Below are 14,979 nucleotides of genomic sequence, written 5' to 3' on the forward strand. Positions count from 1 at the left end.
CTCTAGTGCATTTCAAAAATGGTTCCTTTTCCCCATTCCTCTACCTGAATTATGAGGGAATTTTTCTCCGATGTTCACTGTGAGGACCTGTAAACTCACAAAAGAGGGGAGTCTCCCTATGACTAGTCCCCCTGGAGTTTTTAATCTCTTGAACCTATTTACACTGAGCCTCCAGCAATTTGTCAGTTACAGTTGAGGTTTCTCTCCCTCAGCACTGGTTATTGTAGAGGTTTCAGCTCTGTTCTGGTAAGTTGTGATTTCTCTATGCACCTGGCAGTCCCTCCAATTTTAGGAGTAGTGGACTGCCCTATGATCTCACTTCTCTGACAGACTGAAGAAGAGTTGCTGATTTTTTGGTTTGTTTGTGTTTTTACTTGTTAGGATGGAGTGGTGACTTCTAAGTTTCTTACTTGTTGGACTGGCAAAGAGACTATATTGCAATTTTAACAGCTGCATATTATCCTGTTCTATAGATGCACCATAATTTATTTAACCAGTCTCATTTTGATGGACCTTGGTTTGTTTCCCACCATCTACCACTGCAAACCATGCTGCAACAATATCCTTGAGTGTATGTCTATCTGCAAACGTGAGAATATTAGTGGGACAGCTTCCTAGAAATAAAATTGTTGGGTCAAGATTGCCTTATAGGATATTGCAATTTCACCATCCAAAGAGGCCATTACGTCATTACTAAGCGTTTTCCATTATACCATATGGTTTAATTAGCAAAATTATATTAATCAACATTCTGATTTATCAATATGAACAGTATTTGTGATACAATGTGTCTTCTATTCCTTTTGTAATTGAAAAGCTGATATAATAACAAAGACAAATTTTAAAACAGGCAAAAATCACCTATTACCAGTACCCTAATGTAACAACTACTTTCATTTTTCCTATTCTCAAAATAAGTTATTTATAAAGATGGCTCCAAGTGATGTGCTACTGTGCTTGAGCTTCAGCTAGCTGCATGTGAGGACTCAGAGTAGGTACACAATAGCGGTCATTTAGTGAAGACCTGAGGCAAATCAGTGACCAGACTTGTGAGTTTGGAAGGCCTTGGATATTTCACTTTCAAGACCCATTTAGGGAGTGTTGATGAACCAATACCAGAGAAATTACTAACCCAGCTCAGGGAGTACACAGCAGTCCCTCCGTCTTTGTTGGTCTGTTAAAGGCCAAGACATAAAGCAAAGGTGTAGGCCTGTCTCAGAGATGAGAAAGCCACCTGGGAGGGCCAAAGGAAGTGCCTTGAGTTACTCCTTGCAACCAGTAGTTCTCAAACTCCTCTGACCCACTAAGAGAGGCAGAAGACTCCAGGCCCATTTCCACTGGACAAAGAATGCAGAGAGCCAAGAACTGGAGAGAAACAACAACAGTCTAAACGGTAACCGGTGCGATCAACAAAAGTAGCACAAAACCATGATTTAACTTACAGTAAACGCTTCCGTAACCACAGGAACTGAAAACAATGACCAATTCAAAAAAGCACGGTTAACAGTGGGTACTTCCTAAAAACAGGAGAAGTTACAATTCTCTGTGATACCAAGTAGTTATTAAGTGCCATTTTGCCAAGAATTCCAGACTTTTTAGAATATGGAACTCTGGGTCCTCAACAAACTCTAGTAATACACTAATTAATGAGAACATTATATTTTAGTGGCATGTAATAAATCAGGAGTTATAAAAAGATTACCCTTAATTATGCATAAAAATCAGTCTGGTGCATTATTCCCCCATAAGGATCAAAAGAGGCAACTTGTATTTGAGGATCTGCTGAGACCCAATAGGAATAAATAGAAAATTATTTAGGAGACTCAATAGGGAAAAAAGTTCTACTTTTTTGGAGGGGGAGAGGGGTAACTTTTTATTTTGATATAACTTCAAACTTACAGAAAAGTTGCAAGAATCATACAAGAAACTTCCCTAATACTCTTTAGCTGGATTTAACAATTGTTTATGTTTTGCCCCATTTGTTTTATCATTCTCTCTCCCTCTACATACATGCATGTGAGTATGTTTATATATATGCATACTATTTTTTCCTGAACCATTTGAAGGTAAGTTACAGACATCTTCCTTCTCTCCCCCTAAACAGTTCAGTATGTATTTCCAAATGTCCACAGGGACATTCTCTTTCATGAGCAGAGTTCAATGATTAAAATCAGGAAATTTTACATTGATACAATCTTATTTTTCATTCCACAGTCCACATTCAGATTTTGTCAATTGGCCCAATAATCTCCTTTGTAGCCAATTTTTTTCCAGGTTCAGGATCCAATCTAGGGTCATGTCTCTTAAATTTCTTTTAATCTGGAACAGCTCCTCAGTCTGTCTTTGTCATTCTTGACCTTGACATCTTTTTAAGAATATAGGCTGGCTACTTTGTAGACTGTCTCTCAATATGTGTTTGACTGATGTTTCCTCATCGTTACATTCCGGTAATGCATTTTCGGCAGGAAGACCACAGAAGTGTGTTTCTAGTTTTTAAGTGACAGGAATAATACTTTCATAAAGTAAGTTTTTTTTTTTCTTTTGTGAGGAAGATGGGCCCTGAGTTAACGTCTGCCAATCCTCCTCTTTTTGCTGAGGAAGACTGGCCCTGGGCTAACGTCCATGCCCATCCTCCTCCACTTTATATGGGACGCTGCCACAGCACGGCTTGAGAAGCTGTGCGTCGGTGCGCGCCCGGGGTCCGAACCAGCGAACCCCGGGCCACTGCAGCGGAGCGCGCGCACTTAACCGCTTGTGCCACCGGGCCAGCTCTGATAAACTAAGTTTATTGGGAGGGAAATTAACTTCCAATCTTTCTCCTATCAAACAAAATAGTTAGAAATATTCCCTTAAAAACTTGGCTTAAAAAAACAAAAAACAAGACTGACAATAATGTAATATCATTTTATACCCATTACATTAAATTTTTTAAAATTAAAATTATAACACTCAATCCTGGACTGGGTCCTGGAACAGCAAAGAGGCATTAATAGAAAAACTGGTGAAATCTGAATAAAGTCTGGAGTTTAGTCAATAGTGATGTACCTATGTTGGTTTCTTAGATTTGACAAGTGTGGCACTATAATGTAAGAGGTTAACAATGGCGGACACTGAGTAAGGGATTCAAGGGAAATCTTGATATTATCTTTGCAGCTTTTCTGCAAACCTAAAATTATTCTGGAATGAAAAGTTCACTTAAAAAATTATAACCCCCAGTATTGATGAATGATAGGTAAAACAGAAGCTCTTGCATTCTTGGTAGCAGAATAAACAGGCAGAATCCTCTTGGAAAAGAGTCAGACATTAAGGGTCCTAAATATCCTTGTTGCCTTTGATTCTATAATTCTACATGGAAACATTGTAAGGAAATAAACCTAACAGAAAAAAAAAGCTACGTGGACAAACAAGTTCATTTGCAGCATTATTTATAATCATGAAAAGTTGGAAGCGACCTATATGACAACAAAACAGGCAAGACTAGGAAGTCATAAAAATGAGGCAAATGAAGACTATGTCACATCAAGGGAAATGCTTAAATATGGTAAATGAAAAAAAAAATTATATATTCAGTATGCTTATACCTATGTAAAGATCAATCTAAACACAGGAAAAAGAAATTACCCAAAATCTGTTTGTACAGGATTATGCCAGGAAAATGAACATTGTCTTCTTGGCTTTTTTTTTTCCAATTTAACAAATTTAACTTAATTTAAACTGTTAAAAACAGTTTTATTGAGACATAATTCACAGATCATACAATTCATCTTTTTAAACTATATAGTTTAGCAGTTTTTTAGTTTATTCACAAAGCTGTGCCACTATCACCACAATCAATTTTAGAACATTTTCATCATTCCAGAAAGAAACTCCATACCCTTTAGCAATCACTCCCCATCCTCCCCAACCTCCAGCCCTAGCAACCACTTACCTTCTGTCTCTAAAGATTTGCCTCTTCTGGACATTTCTTATCAATAAAATTATACAATAGGTGTAATAGGTGGTCTTTTTTGAGTGGCTTTTTTCTTTTTCTTTTTTTTGGTGAGGAAGATCGGCCCTGAGCTAACATCTGTTGCCAATCTTCCTCTTTTTGCTGAGGAAGATTAGCCCTGAGTTAACATCTGTCCCCATCTTCCTCTGTTTTGTATATGGGATGCCACCATAGCATGGCTTGATGAGCAGTGCATAGGTCTGTGCCTGGGATCCAAACCTGCGAACCCGGCGCCGCCAAAGCAGAGCGCGTGTACTTAAGCGCTACACCACTGGGCCAGCCCCTGACTGGCTTTTTTCACTCAGCATAACGTTTTCAAGGTTTATCCATGCTGTAGCAGTTATAAGTACTTCCGTTTAACGGCCAAATAATATTCCATTGCATGGATATACCACATTTTGTTCATCCATTTATCAGATGATGGACATTTGAGTTGTTTCCACTTTTTGGCTGTTATGAATACTGCTGCTTTGAAATTTGCACATAAGATTTTGTGTGCATATGTTTTTACCTCTCTTGAGTATATACCTAGGTGTGGAGTTGCTGGGTCATATGGTAACTATGTTGAACATTCTGAGAAACTGCCAAACTGTTTTCCAAAGTGGCTGTACCATTTTACATTCCCACCAGCAATACTTTAAACTTTTATAACAAAAAATGTACAAGAAATCTGCAAAAATTAACTCCTGCTCACCATAAGGTAATGCTACATTTGAACGGGCTCAACATTTGCAAAGTAAAGTATTGGCTCTAGCAAAATACAAGCTGGGCTTTTGCAGGTTGGCAGATTTCCCACTTGCCGAGAACAGGCACAAAGACAGGCGTCTCTTTTCTTTTTTAAAATAGTCGGTCAGTTTGTGTGCTTAGCAACAGGAAATAGGGTGGTCTTGAATCTTAAAATTCTGAACATAATTATGTGTCTTCTCAAAGCAGTTTCTGAACCAGGGAAGCTGAAGAGAGAACGTCGCGTTTCACATTATTGTTGACACTAGAATAATAGTAGGAATTGACAAGTTTTTGAGAGACAGATGTTATTGCCGAAAGAAGGACCGTGTATCAGAATTTAAGGATCTGACATAATGATCAACTTTTTTACGCCTTCCTATTACTTTCTGTAGTTGAGTGCTTGAGGTAAATCTATAATCAAAGATTTTAGTTCAGTTCTTCCTTTTCCTGTCACAGTTACCCATCTGCAATTTCTTAAAAAATATTGAGAGTTGGGGAAAGTGATAGCAAAGCAAACAAAGACAACTGAAAATACTTATTAAGGAACAGAAGGTAACTTCTTCAATCAGGCATTCCTCTTTGCTGGAGGAAAAGAGGGGACATATATAAGGAGATATCAGCAAGTTTAGAATTATTGTAATGATGTCTCGGTTAATAATTACTAACCGGAATTTTCAAAGCAAGAGGATCTTGACCACTACTGTACTTTGAAAAAATATTTGTTATACTTCGTTTTACAATATGCTGAGGAAATTTTAATTTTTTCTTAATATATTTTTTCCCCAGACAAGGGAATTGGGAAGCATCAAGGTGAATGTAGAATGGAAACAGAGCTGTCAGACTAAATTTTCAGCTTTTCACACAGTATAATTATCACTTTTTAGTTTCCACATAAACAAGTCCTTAAATTACATTAAGAAGATTTCAAAAATATCCCTTAATAAAAACACATATAACAATCCTGAAGGAATTATTTTACTTTACCATGTGTTATAAACTGAATTGTGCTGGCCCCAAATTCTTATGGTGAAGCTCCAATCCCCAATGTGACAGGGCCTTTAGGGAGGTCATTAAGGTTAAATGAGGTCATAAGGGTGGAGCCCTAATCTGATAGGACTGGTGTCCTTAGAAGAGGAAGAGACAGCAGAGATCGCTCTCTCTCCACGCACAGGCACAGAGGAGAGGCCATATGAGGACACAGAGGAGGGTGGCCACATGCAACACAAGGAGAGAGGCCTCACCAGAAACCAACCCTGCTGGCACCATGCTCTTGGACTTCCAGCCTCCAGAAGAGGGAGAAAATACATTTCTGTTGTTTAAGCCACCCAGTTTGTAGTATTTTGTTATGGCAGCCTGAGCCAACTAAGACACCACACCAATGTGATTTGTAACTGTTCTTTCCTTTTTGCCACTGTGATAGATTATAGACACAACCAAATTTTCTCAACTGAGGCCACAAAGAGATGTCTCTGGCCATTAAATCCAATAGTCATTGGAACTATCTAAATTTTAAAATGGAGCCATTAAATTGAGGCTTCAAAGGATGTATTCTAAGTTATTTTGTAGGATAAATCACTATAAAATCAATATATTACAAGTTGTTACCACCATGGGGCTTTACCTCCCATTTCTTTAATTCATAGCTAGCCTCTCTATCCCCAGAGCTGGCCTCTCCACTATCCTAGATCAGCGGCAAGAAGCCAGGACCAAAGTATGGCTAACCTAGTGGAGAACAAAGATGGTGATGATGGTGACAGTGGTAAGAGTGGTGGTGACAAGATCAGTGAACATTTGTCAAGCACTTACCAGATGTCAAGCAGATATCTATTACCTTTTTTAATCTTCAAAACAACCATTATTATTATCCCCACTCTTACAAGATTTAGCAAGGTTGAACAATTTGCTCTCTGTCACAGGATTCAAACCCAGACACAAGCACTCCAGTGCCCATTTCTTATGCTACAATTCTCAAAACTGAATCATTTAAACTCAAATTGTGTTACTGAACCATAGCTTTTTGGAAAAAATAAATAAAAATCCCTAATAATGAATCTGAAGTCTATGTCTAATTTCTTACTAAATACAACCAGTACAAAACCAGATCTACTAAAATAGACTCTAAATGGAACTTGTACCTGATAAATAAAACCAAGTCCCTGTAGGGTAAATGGGAAGAGTAGAAAAGCAGACAGAAGCTTCAGGAGAAATTCAGCATTCCTAAATTGTACCAGTAGGTGATTTTCAAAAAATGATGGAACATTTTTTGTTCAACATTTTCCCCAATACCTCTAGGCCAAAGCAACTGCCTTCATCAAAACAATACAAGTTAAGTCTTGGTTTCAAGTAAAGAACAGAAGCTTAACAAGTGTCTGAGAATATCAAGGTAACTGCTCATTCTTTTATAATACAGTTTAATATGCCCTGTATCTGCTCGGAAATTCCCAAATAGGGTGACTCAGGATATAACTATGTCTCTTAGAGTTCCCTGTTCACTAAAGAATTACCACAGAGAGACAGAACACCAACTCCATTTTCTAATTCTGAGAGACCTGAGTAAAGATAAAAGCAACTCATACTCTACCACAATTAAAAAAGCAATCTCATCCACAGGCAGGCTCCTTTTTCCTAAAATGGATTAACCACCTGTCCATTCCTTCCTCATATATTTAATTTTTTTTCACTATATTAACATTATTAAATTAACTAGAGCTTCTATTCCTAGAGCATAGATTACCAAAAGTTGGATTGCTGGGATAAAGTATATATGGCTATTAACTGTGATGGTTATTGCTAGATTCCTTTCCAAAAAAAGTTCTAGGCACTAACATTTTTTTTCAGACTATATGAAGCAGGCTGTCCTTTTCTACTAATACAGTATTTCATAAAACATAAGTACACAAAATTTGGAAAGTCTTCTAAAGAACAAGAAATCAATATTTGTTCTCCTGTGGAGGCTTCTGTAATCCCTTGTACTATCAAAAGGAGAAAAGAAACTGTTACTCACAAAATTTATCTGCCTCATGCAAAATCGACTTATGTTTCCTTTTCCCATTCTCGTTCACTTTTCCTCTCTTCCCCATCACTCCACTGTAAGATGTGCACCTATATGTATGAACACAGCTTTCTCGCTTGTAAGAGCCTTGACACCTAACACACTTGTCCCATAATTTCACCACAGAGAAGGCGAAAGGAACGATAGTTGGGTAGCCAAACATTTCCACAAAAGGTAAGACTTTATTGTTATTTTCTTTCTTGACTACGAGAGAAGCTAAATCCCTTAAAGAAAGGCTCCCTCTCATCATTTTCCTAAGTGAAATCTTTCTTCCAGTAACTGAAAAGTGAGTAGATATATTTATTAATTAAGGCTCTGAACCCGTCTGCTGAGATTTGCTCTTCTACCGACCAGTTGTGTGACCTGGGAACAAGTTACCTAACTTCTTTGGCCTCTGTTTCTTAATCTGTAAAATGGGTACAAAAATAGTTCTTACTTTGTAAGGTTGTTGCAATGAGAGTGTGTATATGTTTATGTTTGTGTGTATATTTATAAATATTTATATACACACATATATAAAGACCTTAGTACCTGAAACACAGTAAGACCAATGTAAGTGTTAGCTGTAAATCTGAGCCACATTCCCCACTACCCACCTGGAAGGCACCCCTAAAAGGAAGCAGGATGTGGAGAGTTCAAACTTCATTTGCCCTCTAACTCCATGTGAAATGGGAGGCATGCACACCTGGCTCAAAGAGAACAGCTGTCTCCTCTCCCTCTTTGAAGTCAGCGGGCCATTCTCACTCACCAGGTGTAGCAGGGGAAGGGGCCCTGGGCCCTGCCCCACGGGAGCTCATGGTCTAGCGAGCCTGGAGAGAAGAGCAGTTACTACCCTCTCCTGAAAACAGGCCTGCAGATCTAGTTTTAGGGCCAGGACTTGAAAAACTGTTTGTGTATTCAGTTTAATTTCTAATTGTTTTCTGAATAGAAACACACATGAATTAAAAGCTATTAAGATAAAAGAGGTCCAGCTGAACACAGAGAGACTACCTTTCGACTTGTCGTCGCTCTGGGTCAAATGAAGTCACATCTTTGAGGATGGCAGAGCTGAGGGGTCACCATCCCCATGAAGGCACAATGGCTTGGTATTAGAAACCTGGGCAACCGCTCAGAGCCCCACATTAGGGAGATTCTTGTGCACTGTGTATAACTGAGCAGTGATTCAAGGGGACTGTTGGTGAAGGAAGCACTGTGGGCTAGCAAGGGTAAGAAACTGAGGCTTATACAGACAACTTTAAGTAAGAACCCAACTCCTTCACCCCCTTCCCCTACTGTTCTTTCCTGTAGCGAGTATGACAGGGCCAGGCCCATATCCCTGAGGCCCTCACCACCCCAGTACATGCCCACAGTGTCCTCCTACAAGCACCCATGCCTCCTGGCCGGAGCACTTCCCTCGCTGCTGTGCAGCTGCCAGAAGTGGAGCCAGGCACAACACTCAGTCAGTGACAGACGGGAGGGGAACGGTAAACGCCTCCCTTTCCCACCCCCGTGTGCAATAACTCTGAGGCATGTTCTACAGTCTTCCAAGGGGACTGAGCTCCAGCTGCTCACAGAGGTAACCTACTCAGTCACACTCTTTATCGGCCCTGTCACTTTCCTCTCTCCTCTATCTGGGATTTTTGGGACCACCTCCTACATAAACTACTTATACTCAAATCCTTGTCTCAGGATCTGCTTCCTGGCAATTCCAACCTAAGTCATTTCCTCTTTAAATATGGGCACTTCAGGATAGTCTTATGACTCCTTTCCCCTTGCCAGGATGTTTATTTTAACCAGGTGTCCCCTCCAGAACACGGGTCACTTCACCCCTTGGAGATAAGCCTGGGCTCTACAGTGGCTGCCTTGGTCTTATGAATACTACTCAGATCCTGGGACCTGCAGGCTGTCCTCTCAGGATGGAACACTTCCCACCGTGTAACGCTGGGGTGTCTTCGTCTGGTGCCTCTCCTGCCGTGGGGCTTCTTCCGCTCACAGCTCCACCACCTCTCCTGACATGGCTCAAATCCACAGCCAAAGCCACTGCACACTAGGCACACATCTGTCTTCTTGCTTGAAGTTTTCTTCAGTGGAGCTTGAAGGTATTTCTTCTCTCCAAAAAAGCCAACTCAAATGGATGCTCCTTTTATTGGAAATGTGAGCAGTTTAGAGATGGGCACTCTGCTTTTCATGGCTCACCTGATTCAGCTGGAATATTACAGCACTAAGGGAGACCATTTCACTAGCTCCCAGAGTTAGATAAAAATGCAGAATCTAAATAAATAATTGAAATATTTCACATGATGTAGCTAGGATGTTTTTATCTGATCAGGAATTCCTCCCAACTTTTGAAGAGCCTTTCACCCATGCTCACTTATAAGGCAGTGCAGCAAGATGGCTAACAGTATGGCTGCTGGGGCCAAATGGTCAGGGTTTGATTTTTGCCTCTGCCTAGCTGTACAGTCTTAGACAAGTTAACTTACCCCTCTGAGGCTCCCTATAAAATGAGGATAACAACAGTATCTACCTCCAGGATTGCTGAGAAGATTAAACGAGTGGGCCCTCAATTCAGTGACTGGCATCCTTATAAGAAGAGATGAGGACACAGAGACATGGAGGGAAGAAGATCATGTGAAAGACGTAGGCAGAGATTGGAGATCTGCTGCCACAAGGCAGGGAAGCAGGAACCACCAGGAGCTGGAAGAGGTGAGGGAGGGTTCTCTGCTGTTGGTAAACTGTGTGTCAATTTTAGGCCTCTCCCTTTGTTCTCACTCAAACCATAAAACCTAACAGTACCTTGTCTTAAAAATTCTGATTATCATGTGGCTTATCATATGGCTGTCCTGAAGATCATGGACCATGCCCGATGCCATCATTTAAATTTCTCAGGTCCACAGTTATCACCCCTGAACTCCTTCATTTCTCATTGTAACTCACTGAAATCATAGTCTCCATCTAAGAATCAGTAAGGAATAATTTTAAATGTATGGGAGAGAAAACCCAGCGAAATTTAACTTAAAATAATTTAACAATATAAGAAGAAGGAAGAAAAGATTCGATGAGGGAAGAAATCAGCTCTTGGTAACGAGACTTGAGGAGTAGATTGTGTCCAGGCACAGAGATGCAGCATACAAATGAGGGGGCAGGTCTTGTCCTGACCGTCCCTGATGCCCCCCCTCCTCTGCTCTCCTCCCAGGTGGCCTCAAACCCTGTCAGCAGCTCCTGCACTGTGACCTCGCTCAGCTCCACTCCCCAGAACTCCAGGTCTGGCAGGTAAGAACCCCGTGTACACCCGGCTCCTCCTCCTGTCCCATAAAGGGTCCTGTGCCTGGATCCTGCTGGACCAGAGAGGGCCATTTGACACCCCATTGCTAGGACATTGGGGATTTGGAATATGCAGAGTAGCTCACACTGAGGAATTAGAACACCCTAGTCCTAGGGAAGAGTCAGCCCCACACCAAAGCTGTGGGATCCGGGAGGGAGCCATCACTGTGTTAAATCCAGAGGCCATTCTCAGGAGGCACAAGGCACAGCTGTCCACCTCCACTCCCTCTCTGCCCTTCTGTTTCTCAGTCACTCTTTGACCCTCTGAAATAGGCTTCCTTCCCCATGACTGCTAAGACTGCTCTATCAAAGCTCTTCAAGAAAGTCCAGAAAATTCCAGATCCTTCCAAAACCACCTCAGTCCTTTCCCTTCCTGACCCAGTGAAAGATCCCCCCATCTCACTTCTGTAACTTGACCCTTTTTGGTTAATTTCAGGTGTCAACTTGACAGAGCTAAGGGATGCCCAGAAAGCTAGTTAAGCATTATTTCTGGATGTGTTCACATGGCTGTTTGTGGAAGAGATTAGCATTCAATTCCATAGACTATGTAAAGAGGCCCACCCTCACCAGTCTGCGACCTGATACTACCACAAATACGCAGGCAAAAGATAAGTTCATCAAACACCATAAGAAACTACAGTAACAATTCAGAGCAGAAGGAAATGACAAATCTCCAGAAACCAACCTTGAAGTCACAGAAATTTACAATCTAAATGACAAAGAATTCAAAATAACTGTCATAAAGAAACTCACCAAGTTACAAGAATGTTCAGACAGTTCGATGAACTCAGGAATAAAATTAATGAGGAAATGGAATACTTCATCAAAGAGACTGAAGCTATTAAAAAAAAAAAAACAAGCAGAAATTCTGGATATAAAGAACATAATTAATGAGATAAAAAAGAATCTAGAATCCTTACAAAATAGAGCTGATATCAGGTTGAAAGAATAAGTGATTTAGAGGATAGAAATATAGAAATGCTTCTAGTGGACGAGGAGAAAGGACTCAGATTTTTAGAAAATGAAGGAATTCTTGGAGAAATATATGACGCAATTATAAAAGCAACCTAAGAATTATATGTATTCCAGAGGGAGAAAAGAGGGAGAAAGGAGCAGAGAGCTTGTTCAAAGAAATAATAGCTGAGAACTTCTCAACCCTGGGCAAGAACCGGACTTAAAAATACATGAAGCCAACAGAACGCCTAATTACATCAATGCTTAAAGACCTTCTCCAAGGCGTATAATAGTAAAATTGGCAAAAGACAATGACAAAGAAAAAATCTGAAGGGAAGCAAGACAGAAGAAAATAACCTACAAAGGAACCCCTATCAGGCCTTCAGCATATTTCTTGGCAGAAACTTTACAGGCAAGGAAAGAATGGAATGATATATTAAAAATACTGAAAGAAAAAAACTTTCAGCCAAGAATACTCTATCCAGTGAAATGATCCTTATGATACAATGGAGAAATACAAGTTTTCCCAGATAAACAAAGGCTGAGGGAATTCATCGCCACGAGATCTCCCATACAAGCAATGATCAAGAACGCCCTCATACCTGAAACAAAAAGAAGGCAAATGTCTACAAAGCTTTGATCAAAGAGATAAATAGACAAAATCAGAAAGCTACAGCTCTGTTTCACAACAGGGTAGCAAATACTTAATTATAACTTAAAAGAAGAAGGGAAGGAAGGCATCAAAAGTAACTATAAACACTTCAACTTAGTCACAACCGCACAACACAAAAATGAATAACTTGTGACAACAATAACTCAGAAGGAGAAGAGGAAAGGAATGGAACCTGCTTAGGCTAATGGAGATAAGAGGCTATCAGAAGATGGACTGTCTCATCTATGAGATCTTCATACAAACCTCAGAGTAACCAGCAAACAAAAAATCAGAGCAGAGCCATAGATCGTAAAAATAGAGAAAACTACCACAGAAAACCCCCAAAATGAAATGGTAGTCAGAAACACAAAGGAAGAGGAACAATGGAAATATAGATTAGGTGGGATTAAGCCCTCATGTATCAATAATCACTCTAAATGTAAATCGATTGAATTCTCCAATCAACAGACACAGAGTGGTGGGGTGGATTAGAAAACAAGACCCAATGATATGTTGCTGCCAGGAAACACATATCAGCTCTAAAAACAAACAGGCTCAGAATGAATGGATGGGAGACAATACTCCAAGAAAATGGCAAATAAAAGAAAGTAGGTGTTGCCATACTCATATCAGACAAAGCAGACTTCAAGATAAAAAAGACTATGAGAGACAAAGAGGGGCAGTATATAATGCTAAAGGGGACTTTCCACCAAGAGGACATATCCCATTCAACATAGTACTGGAGGTTTTGTCCAGAGCAATTAGGCTGGAAAAAGAAATAAAAGGAATCCAAATTGGAAAGGAAGAAATGAAACTCTTGCTGTTTGCAGATGACATGATTGTAAATAGAAAAAACCATAAAGAATCCATCAGAAAACTATTAGAAATAATCAACTACTACAGCAAAGTTGCAGCATACAAAATCAACTTACCACAATCAGTTGCATTTCTACTCTAATAATGAACTAACAGAAAGAGAACTCAAGAATACAATCCCACTTACAATTGCAACAAAAAGAAAAAAATCTCTAGGGATAAATTTAACCAAAGAGGTTAAAGACCTATACAATGAAAACTATAAGACATTATTGAAAGAAATCAATGATGACCTGAAGTAATGGGAAGATATTCCATGCACATGGATTGGAAGAATAAACACAGTTAAAAAGGCCATATTACCTAAAGTAATCTACAGATTCAATGCCATCCCAATCAGAATTCCAATGACATTCTTCACAGAAATAGAACACAGAATCCTAAAATATATATGGAATAACAAAAGACCTCGAACAGCCAAAGCAATCCTGAAAAGAAAGAACAAAGCTGGAGGCATCACAATCCTAACTTGAAAATATATTACATAGCTATAGTAATCAAAATGGCATGGTACTGGCACAAAAGCAGACTCATAGATCAATGGAACAGAACTGAAAGCCCAGAAAGAAAACTACACATCTGTGGTCAGTTAATCTCTGACAAAGGAGCCAAGATCATACAATGGAGAAAGGAAAGTCTCTTCAATAAATGCTGTTGGGAAAACTGGACAGCCACATGCAAAAGAATGAAAGTAGATCATTATCTTCCACCATACACAAAAATTAACTCGAAATGGATAAAAGACTTGAATCTAACACTTGAAACCATAAAACTCCTAGAAGAAAATATACGCAGTTCAGTCTTTGACATCGGTCTTAGCAGCATCTTTTCCAATACCATGTCTACTCAGGCAAGGGAAAGAAAAGAAAAAATATACAAATGGGACTACATGAGACTAAAAGCCTTCTGCAAGGCAAAGGAAACGATGGACAAAATGAAAAGACAGGGTCGGCCCCGAGCCTTAGTGGTTAAGTGTGCACGCTCCGCTACTGGCGGCCCAGGTTCGGATCCCGGACGCGCACAAACGCACCACTTTTCCAACCATGCTGCGGCCGCGTCCCACATACAGCAACTAGAAGGATGTGCAACTATGACATACAACTATCAACTGGGACTTTGGGGGAAAAAAAAAGGAGGAGGATTGGCAATAGATGTTAGCTCAGAGCCAGTCTTCCTCAGAAAAAAAGAGGAGGATTACCATGGATGTTAGCTCAGGGCTGATCTTCTTCACCAAAAAAAAAAAAAAAAAAAAAAGGAAAGACAACCCACCAACTGGGAGAAAATATTTGCAAATCATATATCTGACAAGGGGTTAATCTCCAAAATATATAAACAACTCATACAACCCAACAATAAAAAAACAGATAATCCAATCTAAAAATGGGCAGAGGATATGAACAGACATTTTTCCAAAGAAGATATACAGAAGGC

General features: G+C 39.8%; 1 long non-coding RNA gene across 1 annotated transcript; it reads left to right on the forward strand.

Moving 5' to 3' along the window:
* Positions 1-989: 989 nt before the first annotated feature.
* On the forward strand, positions 990-10,405 carry LOC131403162 (uncharacterized). Its single transcript, XR_009219245.1, has 3 exons — positions 990-1,049; positions 7,893-7,940; positions 10,276-10,405. It is a non-coding gene; the product is annotated as an uncharacterized LOC131403162 (long non-coding RNA).
* Positions 10,406-14,979: the final 4,574 nt, after the last annotated feature.

This window comes from Diceros bicornis, unplaced genomic scaffold (assembly GCF_020826845.1).
Source record: "Diceros bicornis minor isolate mBicDic1 unplaced genomic scaffold, mDicBic1.mat.cur scaffold_55_ctg1, whole genome shotgun sequence".
Taxonomy (NCBI): Eukaryota; Metazoa; Chordata; class Mammalia; order Perissodactyla; family Rhinocerotidae; genus Diceros; species Diceros bicornis.